A 12,173-nucleotide genomic window follows, 5' to 3' on the forward strand; every position below is an offset into this window, starting at 1 on the left:
TATCAAAATCTTGGCCTGAATTAAAGTTTCCAGATCAAGTTTTATGTTGGATGTGTATGTTAGGTTTAGAATCACAACTCGAATAACAAACAACATGCTCTTTTGCTCTCTAAAAACTAGTGCCACACACTGCTCAGTATCCAACTTCTACACTGTAGCCTTTGTTCCTTGGGATTCTTTCAAGCACTATTTATGTATCCGTCCTTCACAAAAGTACCTTCGTTCTTTCAGCAGCAGTATAGAAAATGGGGCTAATTTGTCTACGGAGGATCAATCGTGTCTCCTTGACAAAGCTACGTGGTTTTAGTAACAAATAACAAACCACCACCACCACATTGGAATGTTAAGTAACCGTTGCACCAGGGAGTTGATGGTTAAGTAAAATAAACATTCTTCTTGTTTTCTACGTAAAACTTTCCTGTTTACGTAACCATTTGATGCGTCTTATAAGGAAGCGCAGTAAATCATTTATTATTATTTTTAAGCATAAGTTTACCAACATAGTGATTAATCAGTAAGATACAACGTGGTTTCAAATGTATAAAGTGTTAGTTTCAAGCGCCGATAAATGCGACGAAAAACTAAAGGATTTTGGAAATAAATGGCTGGATGTCAGCTGACCACAGCAACAAAGGACATCTAGGTTCGATATCTGTGTCGTCTTAAATCAAGGCTACATATATTACAGAAAAATATGACGATATCACTGTCTTAAAGTTTTAATTGCGTCTACTTATGAAAACGAGCAAACAGATATTGAAGCTACATGGCAGTATGTTCAATGTCACCTAACTATACTGTACATTTATTTGTTAAATAAGAAAATCTGATATATTTGAATATATTAAAATTACCATTGCTTTCACACAAGTAGAACCAATACAATCATGCTGACAGCGAAAACAGACATTTTAAACAACATTTGATAGTCTCAGTGTCTCGAGAATAGATTCTTTAATTCTGAAAACAAAAAAAAACACCAAAAGAGCAGTCCGGTTTAATAATATATCTCAACTTTATTTCACAATATTCCCCATGGTTATTGACTGGTCATTTTCACTCAGAGAATACGTACAAACATAGGGCATACTTATGGCTAATTGTCATTTGGAATATTTATGCGCAGTAGTTTAAAAAACGTTTTGATTATTCAAATAATTAAGAATTTGAATTTCATTCATAATGTGCATGAGAAAACCAATTTGTATAAGAATTATTTAACTTTATTATTTTTTTTATGCAAGTTTTCACGTTTTATTAGTAAGTTCTTAAATAAATGTGAAATTTATGACATGAAATTTTGTGACAGACAAAAAACAGAAAATTACTCAAAGCGATGTAATACGTTTAACACTCCTACGAAAAGACGTTTCTAGTCCTGATTTCTCCAAGCCCGTTCCCCTGGCTGTGGTTTCGCTAGATAGTAGATAGGGACAGTGGGAATCTCGTTAATCCATTCATTAATGGATTTAAATGGCAATTTAATTTAAATACAAAATTATTAGCCTAATATTAATAACCTTTCAAGTTGCTCTAGGGCCTATTAGACCCCACTTTTCGTAGGAGTGTTAAACACAGTTGGTATTAAGCGTGTGTAGTTAAAGTACAAGCCAGTGAACGTATTGCATTCTTTATGGTAAATCCTTCATGGTCCTGTCGATGCTAAACAATAAACTTGATACTGTTATCTTTGTTGTTCAAAAGCTTCAAACTCTGGGAGATATGATCAGATATGAAAATATCACTGATATATCTATGGTAATACAGTGATTAAAAATAATAAAGACAGTTTTCATGAAAACGGAGAAAATATTGGCCACAGAAGGAGCCAGACAAGAGCCCGTAGTCGCTCCATCAATTGATTAAAAAAATGTTCGCCAGTAGTCAGAAAATGCGATTAATTAATTACAAATTTCACCGGTTTAGTAAAAAAAACAGGTTTAGAAATTTTCGGTTTATCAGACTTTTTTATTAAATGCCAAATCAACACTATATAGTTTTTTTTTAAAGTATAGTAGGCCGGCATGGCCAGGTGGTTAGGACGCTCGACACGTTATCTTAAGGTCACCGTTTCGAATCCCTGTCACACCAAACATGCTCGCTCTTTCAGCCGTGAGGCGTTATAATATGACGGTCAATCCCACTATTCGTTGGTAAAAGAGTAGCACAAGAGTTGACAGTGGGTGGTGATGACTAACTGCCTTTCCTCTGGTTTTACACTGCTAAATTAGGGACGGCTAGCGCAGATAGTTCTCGTGTGGTTTTGCGCGAAATTCAAGACAAACAAATTAAAAGTATATCTGTGTAAAACTACTCAACAGCAAAATTAACGTGTGAATAATATTTAAAAACCTAATTTTTTGTACATCATCAGAAAACCGTATCCTGTGTTTCAAAATACGTTCATTAGTGGTAGAAATATTTAGGAAATACACAAAAAAATTAATCAAAGTATGATTATAAGCCCTAATATTTAAGCCCATAGGTTGTATGTAACGGACATTCTTCTTTGCCACTTTTAGGTTTTGTTTCTTTTGAATTTCGCGCAAAGCTAAACGAGGGCTATCTGCCTTAGCCGTCCCTAATTTACCAGTGTAAGATTAGAGGCAAGGCAGCTAGTTTTCACCACCCACCGCCAATTCTTGTGCTGCTATTGACCGTAACATTATAACATCCCAAAAGATGAAAGTACGAGCATGTTTGGTGTGACCCTCGGATTGCAAGTTGAAAGTCCTAACCACCACGACGTCGAGTCCACATTTTGTCTTGTCAATGTTCTTTCAGTCATTCTAATAGCCAGTAACAACTAAACATTCTATTATAATATAAGTTTCAATCACAATTAACCAGAGATGACCTTGTAATTTAAATTGATGGTATTAGTAAATTATTCTTAAAGTAGAATTTGATGACACATTACCAAGGACAGGAGAACTGAAATCGGAATCCATTAATAACATGCTAATCAGAATAGTAGAACTGAGGTGAGAATCCATCAACAGAGTAAGGCGTTAGTTAAAAGTGTGTTATAAACAAAACAACAGTATTGTCACTTGTAAAATGTACTCGATAGATATTTGAATGTTTTATTGTATCTAGTAGGATGTGGTTTAACTAATATAACATCAAAAATCTATACTATGAAAATAGGAGGACTGAAATCAGAATCCAATAAAAATATATTGTTCAGAATTAGAAAGTTGAAATCCGAAATCATTGGGAACATATTACTCAAAACAAAGCTAAAATCAGAATCTATTAATAATATATTACTCAAAACAGGAGAACTGAAATCAGAATCTATCAGTAACACATTTCTCATAACAGGATGTCAGGTTTTATGGTGCCAAAATTCTTTACAGTAGATACCAGTGACTTGTTGGCGATAAATGTTAACAATAAACAAACAGCACACAATACATTTGTTTTAAAATGTATATAAGAGAAATGAAACCGAATTCATCAGTAACATATTACTCACAGCAGGAAAATTATCAACAGAGTCTATAAGTATCATATTAATCATGATAGGAATATTGTCAACAGAATCTATCAGTAACTTATTACTCACAACAGGATGATTGTTAACAGAATATTTAACCAACTGGCCATACCGAGCCACGAGTTTTAGGAATATAATAAAAACTCCCAGACGATTGATTATCTGATGACCTAACTTATAAATATTGTTTCCCAGTGAAAACATTATTTTTATTTACTTTCAATAAACACTCTTACAACTTAACTTCTCTACAGTCATCAGTGTCGTAACACTACTTAAAACATTTTTTTAATAACTTCGAATATCTTCAGCCTTTCTTAAATATTCTAATTCATCGAAAAAAATATTAAAGTATTTCCCTAATCATATTTGTAAATGGCAATATTATGATATCCCCCAATGGCTGAGCGATATGTCTGGGGATTCACACCGCTTGAAAAGTGTTGTGCAATGGCTGAGCGATATGTCTGGGGATTCACACCGCTTGAAAAGTGTTGTGATACTCGTTATTGTAAAGCTTGTGTTTAATTCCCAGACATCAGTGTTGTCATATTTACTTTAACTCTGTTAATTATTCTTTACATAAATTTAATATTTTGTTTTATAACAGATTTATAGTTGGTGAAGAACGTTACAACTATTCTATCAACTTGAGTTCTAATATTGATAAAATGTTCACTTTTTTATTTATCAAATTAATCAGTGTGGAGATAATTTAAACTATTTGTTCACTTTGTAGAAAATACTCTTCCATCTTCAATTTATTTCGAATATTAAATTTTAAGCTATAAGGGCCAGTCCTTCTTGAGTATCCATTTTTAAAAATGTTGGGAAAAAATTCTCCTCTAAGTATGACTTATCCGGTTCTTCAACATAAAACTACTGAACAACCTTGTGTCAGACATCTAACACTCAGGCTACATTCTGTCATGTTTATATACCTTGATAAAGGTAACTACTCTTCTTAATATGTTCTACTTTACCAGATTATGTTTTATCTAAAACAAAAACGTAAAAAGCAAACAAACTCTAACAAAGTTTTCCCTTCTGCTGCCTCTTTCTGTGATAATATTTCAGCTACTGACTTTGTATACCATCCATTCTAAAAGAAAAATTTTTCAATTATGCAGTGGCTCAAAAGTAAGTTAAATAATTTACATTACTAAAATCCGGGGTTCGATTCCTCGCGGCAGATGGAGCTCATATAACCCACTTTATAGCTTTCTAGTACTAATACAACAACAGGAGTTTTAGAAAGACGACGTTCGTATATTACTTTCCGTCCAATACGTTTACTTCTCAGTAACAAACAGAAACTAAAACCTGGTGTACCACGCGCGTTTTACGTATATATATGTAAATAACGTTTTTCTTTTCTTTTGGCAGAGTCTCAACTGGTTATGTCTGTTTCATAAATCACCCTCTCACAGTCTAAATGCTCTTGGAACATAATAACGATGATATATATTAAAATGCCATCTGGTGTGTAATTGCATGATCATCCTCAAGGTTATCATAATAAAATAAAGTTGGGGCGCATAAATTTTTTTCACAATTTGATACAAATTCAGAATATTCATGACATTAAACTTATGTACAGCAATATTTTCTTTATTACGCAAACTGTTAAAGAAGGCGACTGCTATTAACTAATTTAAGACTGGAGTAATCAATTTATAGTTAATATTTTACACTAAATTTAAATGTAATTTATTTTTTTATAATTATTTATCAATGAAACTGTGCTTTTAAACCAGATTAACATCTAATATACGTGTGAACTAGCAGCACAGTACAATAAATCCCAAAGATTTAGGTATCTAGTCGTCACTAATTTTGAAATATTAAATAGAAGGAAAGGCAGTAATAAGTTCTGCCGAAACGGTTTCAAAAGACCATTTAAACTAGTAAGGGTGGCTGACGTTAATTTCGATGACACGCCTACACTTGAAACTGCGGAGTATGTTAAATAACATCGTGTTTCGAGCCTTGAATCCTTCGATTCTCAACCAAATACTCTAACCCATAGGCCATCTCCGACAAATATGCACAAAAATTAATGTAATTTTTCATATTGCCACGAATATACATTTAAACCTATTGTCAAATTCGTTAAATCTCCCCGAAACCTAGGCCTAGAAGATATGTTGTTGTTCTATGTATCTAAAGATGCGATTCGTCTTATAACGCTTGCCTTTCTAGAAAGATAGTTCAGGTTTTAGTAGAATTAAAACTATTTTATAAATGTTATAAAACTATTTTGAATGAATCACAAATATAAACACATTTGTGAGATTTGATGTAAGTTTATGCCGTATTTATCTGCTTTCAGGCGCTTGCGCAAATTTCCTTTTATGTTTACACAAAAACACACTAATACATTAAATTTTATCATGCAGGAAAAATATGTTTCATTAATTAATACAAAATGGTTGGTAAACGTTGCGCTGGCACATTAATCTGTGTGTCAGTAGGACAAGTTATATTTCATTAATTAATACAAAATGGTTGGTAAACGTTGCGTTGGCACATTAATCTGTGTGTCAGTAGGACCGAATATGTTTCATTAATTAATATAAACAGGTTAGTGAGCGTTGTTTTGACACATTAATCTGTGTGTCAGTAGGACAGAATATGTTTCATTAATTAATATAAACAGGTTAGTGAGCGTTGTTTTGACACATTAATCTGTGTGTCATTAGAACGAGCAAGACCGTATTATTTAATAGGTACAACAGGCCTAGAGCCGACGAAAATTTGAGGGCCTACGAAAACTATTGGTTCATGAAAATTTTCTTAAAAGTTAATCTTAGAGGGTCAAAAATAATTTACATAATAATATGAAATATACATTTTACTGTATAAACTTTAATGCATATTTAAGTTATACGTTATATTTCTGTATATACGCACTAGTGTGTGTATATTCACTTTCACATAAATATTTAGCTGATATTTGGCTACAGTGTATTAATAAATATAACCTGCAAGCATACACTATACACATATAAATACTTAAATTTCAAACCAGAATTTATAATTTATATATCCATAATTTATCTGACTTTTGGTTTAACTTATACGGGTGGTAGGCCTACGAACAAAAGGTGCCTAATAAAAATGTAATTCAGGACGGCTGGTATAGTTCCTAAGATATGTGCTCAGCAACCGTCAGTTGCAAACTCTCTTTTGTTAACCTCAAGATGATCTGAGGTCAAAATGTTGTTCTATACTTTATTAATAAAAGTGTTAATACTCATACCAGCCGTCATGAAATACATTTTTACTTTAAGTAGGCTTCTCGTCAGAACGAAGAAGGTGCCTAGAACCTACGATCGCCTTGATCCGACACTGGCAACAACTTATGGTTCCTCAAGTCATACACACTAGTAGTGAACATTACGTTCACATATTGTTGTGTTTCATTACAATAAGTTAAGCTTCAGTCTTACAAGCCATTTGTAAATCATAGGTAAATTCATAGGTACATTGATCTGTGTATCATCAGAACTAATTATGTTTCATCAAATAACACAAACTGATCAGTGAACATTGTGTTGACATATTAATCTGTGTGTCACCAGAACAAATTATGTTTCATTAAGTCATATAAACTGGATGGCAGACAAATTAACTAGTTTTTATTATAAAAAAATATGTTCATACTGACTTGACACACTAAACTGATTCATCAAGTCACACAATGGTTACAGAACCTTAAAGTGGCACAATAAGTTGATTAAAATAAATTATCTTTCATTTGAGTATAAAAAATATAGGTGTGAAAATTCGTTCTTTAAAATTTTCCATCACGAAAATTTGTTCCATCTTCACTGAGTACCACAGTTATAACAAATCACTTATTTTTCTTCTTCCTAATGCCTTTAATTACAATTAGCTCAGGGTGAGTCGGTGTTTTTGTAAGCCAAACTCTTTATGCCTACGTGATCGGTCCAGTCAGCAAGTATATAGGAATAGCACGTTCCACGGCGAGACCTGGAACAGGCCACCCTCAAACAGCGAGTCGATCCCCTATCAGGATCTATAACAAAAATTTTGCAGGTAAGATTCACTGATTCACACAGCTATCATAAAACACTGCAGGTATAATTCACTGAATCATACAGTTATCATAAAACGCTGCAGGTATAATTCACTGAGTGACACAGTCATCATAAAACACTGCAAGTATAATTCATTTAGTGACACACTTATCATAATCACTGCAGGTATTATCGACTGAGTGATAGAGTCATCATAAAAAAACTGCAGGCATAATTAACTGAATGACACAGTTATCATAAAAAAACTACATGTATAATTAACTGATTGATACAGTTACCATGAAACACTACAGGTATAATTAAGAGAGTGAAAAAGTTATCATGAAACACTGCAGGTATAATTCACTGATTGACACAGCTATCATAAAACACTAAATGTATAATAAACTGAGCGACACAATTGTCATGATACACTTGAGGTATAATTAACACAGAAACCCAGTTGCTATAAAACACCACATGTATCATTTACTGAGAAACACAGGTATCATAAAGCACTGCGAGTATATATCAGTTGTCATAAAACCATTTATGTATAATAAATTGTGTGACACAGTTATCATAAAACACAACGTGTATCATTCACTGAGAGACACAGTTATCATAAAACACTGCAGATATAATTCTTTTAAAGACACAATTGTCATAAAACACTACAAGTGTAATTCACTGATTGATACAGTTATCATGAAACACTGCAGGTATAATTCACTGAGAGAAATAGTTATAATAAAACACTGAAATTATAATTCACTGAGTGACACAGTTATAAAGCACTGCAGTTATAATTGACTGAGCGATACAGTTATCATAAAACACTACAGGTATAATTAATCCAGTGACCCAGTTATAATAAAACACTACATGTATCATTCACTGATTGATACAGTTATCATAAAACAGTGCAGTTATAATTTACTGAGTGATATAGTTATCATAAAACACTACAGGTGTAATTCTCTGCGTGATACAGTTATTATAAAACACTGCAGGTATAATTCACTGTGTGACACAGTTATCACAAAATACTAAATATATAACAAACTGAGTGACACAATTGCCATGAAACAGAACAGTTATAATTAACCCAGTGACCAATTTGTAATAAAACACTACATGTATCATTCACAAAGTGACACAGTTATCATAAAACACTAAATGTATCATTCACTGTGTGACACAGTTATCATAAAACACTACAGGTATAATTCACTGAGTGATACAGTTATAATAAAACACTACAGGTATAATTCACTGAGTGACACAGTTACAATAAAACACTGCAGGTATAATTCATTGAGTGACACAGTTACAATAAAACACTGCAGGTATAATTCATTGAGTGACACAGTTATAATAAAACACTACATGTATGATTAACTGAGAGACACAGTTATAATAAAAAACTACATGCATGATTAACTGAGAGACACAGTTATCATAACACACAGAAGGTATTATTCACTGAGTGACACAGTTGTCATAAAACACTACATGTATAATAAACTGAGAGACACTTATAAAAACACTGCAGGTATAAACACGGAGTGACACAGTTATAAAGCACTGCAGGTATAATTCATTGAGCGATACAGTTATCATAAAACACTACAAATGCAATTCACTGCGTGATACAGTTATTATAAAACATTAAAATGCAATTCGCTGCGTAATACAGTTATAAAACACAGCAGGTATAATTAACTGAGCGATAGATTTATGAAAAGGCACTGCGTGTATAATTCACTAATTGATAGAGTTATCTAAAGAAACTGGGTATATAATTCATTGATTGATAATGTTGTCCTAAAGCACTGCAAGTTTTATTCACAAAGTGACACAGTTGTCATAAAACACTACATGCATAATTAACTGAGTGACACAGTTGTCATAAAACACTACATGTATAGTTAACTGAGTGACAAAGTTGTCATAAAACACTACATGTATCATTCACTGTGTGACACAGTTATCATAAAACACTACAGGTATAATTCACTGAGTGATACAGTCATAATAAAACACTGAAGGTATAATTCACTGAGTGATACAATTATTATCAAACATTGCAAGTATAATTCACTGAGTGACACATTTATAATAAAACACTGCAAGTATAATTTACAGAGTGAAACAGTTATGATAAAACATTGCATGTATACTTCACTGAGTAACACAGTTGTCATAAAACACAACATGTATAATTAGCTGAGTGACACAGTTATCATAAAACACTATTAGTATCATTCACTGAGAGACACACTTATCATAAAACACTGCAAATATAATTTAGAGAGTGACACAGCTGTCATAAAATTATATGTATAATTAACCTAGTGACCCAGTTGCAATAAAACACTACAGGCATAATTCACTGAGTAATACAGTTATCATAAAACACAGCAGGTATAATTCACTGAGTGATACAGTTATCATGAAACAATCCAGGTATAATTCACTTAATGACACAGTTATCATAAAACACTTCATGTATCATTTTCTGAGAGACACAGTTGTCATAAAACACTACATGTATCATTTTTCCAGTGACCCAGTTGTAAGAAAATACTACATGTATAATTAACTCAATGACACAGTTATTATAAAACACTGCAGGTATATTTCACTGTGTGATACAGTTATTATTAAACACTGCAGCTATAATTGACTGAGTGATACACTTAAAATAAAACACTACAGATATAATTCACTGATTGATACAGTTATCATAAAACACAGCAGGAATAAAATACTGGGTGGTACAGTTATTATAAAACACTACATGTATCATTCACTGAGTGACACAGTTATCATAAAACACTAAATGTATCATTCACTGTGTGACACACTTTTCATAAAACACTTTATGTATGATAAATTGAGTGAGGTGTCATGAAACACGACATGTATAATTAACTGAGAAACACAGTTATCATAAAACACTACATGTATAAATTACTGAGTGATACAGTTATCATAAAACACAACATGTGTCATTCACTGATTGATAGAGTGATGATAAAACACATAATGTATAATTCACAGAGTGATACAGTTATCATAAAACAATGCAAATATAATTTACTGAGAGACACAGCAGTCATAAAATTATATGTATAATTAACCTAGTGACCCAGTTGAAAAAAACACTACAGGTATAACTAACTGAGTGATACAGTTATCATAAAACACTAAATGTATCATTCACTAAGTGAAACAGTTTTCATAAAACACTTTAAGTATAATAAATTGAATGACATAAATGTCATGAAACACTACAGGAATAATTCACTGTGTGATACAGTTGTAATAAAACACTACAGTTATAATTCACTCAGTGATACAGTTCTCATGAAACACTGCAGGTATAATTCACTTAGTGACACAATTATAAGGCACTGCAGGTATAATTCACTGAATGAAATAGCTATAATAAAACACTCAGGTATAATTCACTGAGTGATATAGTTTTTTATAAAAAACTACAGGTGTAATTCACTGAGTGATACACTTTTTATAAAACACTACAGGTATAATTCACTGAGTGACACAGTTATCATAAAAAACTAAATGTATCATTCACTGAATGACACAGTTATCATAAAATACTAAATGTATAATTAACCCAGTGACCCGGTGTTAATAAAACACTAAATGTATCATTCACTGAGAGACACAGTTATCATAAAACACTACAAGTATAATTCACTAAGTGACACAGTTGTGATGAGACACTTTATGTATAATAAATTGAGTGGGACAAATGTCATAAAACACTATATGTGTAATTAACTAAGAGACACAGTTATCATAAAACACTACAGGTATAATTCAATGAGTGTTACAGTTATTATAAAACAGTACAAGTATAATTCACAAAGTGATACAGTTATTATTAGACACTGCAGGTATAATTTATTGAGTGATACAGTTATCGTAAAACACTACATGCATCAATAACTGATAGACATAGTTGTCATTAAACACTACAGCTATAATTCACTGAGTGATACAGTTATCATCAAACACTGCAGATAAAATTCACTGAGTGATACATTTATAATAAAACACTGCTGGTATAATTTACAGAGTGACACATTTATAATAAAACACTGCTGGTATAATTTACAGAATGACACATGTATAATAAAACACTGCAGGTATAATTCACTGAGTGACACAGATGTCATTAAACACAGCAGGAATAATTCACTGAGTGAGACAGTTATCATAAAACTCTATCTGTATCATTCACTGATAGACACAGTTATCATAAAACACTGCAAATATAATTTACAGAGGGATACAGCTGTCATAAAAATTATATGTATAATTAAACTAGTGACCCAGTTGCAATAAAACACAACAGGCATAATTCACTGAGTAATACAGTTATCATAAAACACTGCAGGTATAATTCACTGAGTGACACAGTTTTCATAAAACACTAAATGTACCATTTACTTAGTCACACGGTTATTACAAAACACTGCAGGTAAAACTGACTGAGTGATACAGTTATAATAAGACACTACATGTGTCATTCACTGATTGATACAGTTGTCATAAAACACTGCAGGTATAATTCACTGAGTGATACAGTTATC

This window comes from Tachypleus tridentatus, chromosome 8 (genome assembly GCF_004210375.1).
Source record: "Tachypleus tridentatus isolate NWPU-2018 chromosome 8, ASM421037v1, whole genome shotgun sequence".
In the NCBI taxonomy this organism is placed as follows: domain Eukaryota; kingdom Metazoa; phylum Arthropoda; class Merostomata; order Xiphosura; family Limulidae; genus Tachypleus; species Tachypleus tridentatus.